Here is a 418-nt window from a genome sequence, read left to right as displayed (position 1 = left end):
TAGATATTATAAATAAAATATGAAAAAAATATTTATTTTAAAATTTATGTAATATATGATTTAAAAAAGTTAATCCGATTAAGTTATCCGATGCAAATACACCGATCCATTGTCATCTGCAATCGCGGACCCACCCGTTATCGCACGTACGCGAAGAGGAAGAGAAGAAAAAGAATATATTAAGAATAAAATAATAATAGTTTATTGTAAAATTTATTTAATATAATATATTATCATGATATATATTTAATGCACATTTATTTATGTAACGCATCATGCACAATATGATCTGACGCGTAAGCTATAAGTTCACATTCAATAAGCGACGTTTTATCATATACCTTATGCAAAATATTTATCGCATCGTCTTTATTCACAATACAATTGTGACGTAAATAATCGACGAAATGCTTAAACT

The 418-nt window shown here is 26.8% G+C and overlaps 1 protein-coding gene across 1 annotated transcript in view; it reads left to right on the top strand.

Moving 5' to 3' along the window:
- LOC105449092 overlaps positions 1-418 on the top strand; it is an 8,844-nt gene that overhangs the window by 3,708 nt on the left and 4,718 nt on the right. The window lies entirely within an intron of this gene.

Source organism: Wasmannia auropunctata, unplaced genomic scaffold (genome assembly GCF_000956235.1).
Source record: "Wasmannia auropunctata unplaced genomic scaffold, wasmannia.A_1.0 LD336078.1, whole genome shotgun sequence".
Lineage (NCBI taxonomy): Eukaryota > Metazoa > Arthropoda > Insecta > Hymenoptera > Formicidae > Wasmannia > Wasmannia auropunctata.
The sequence above is the reverse complement of the archived record's forward strand: the minus strand, read 5'-3'. Positions and strand labels throughout refer to the sequence as shown.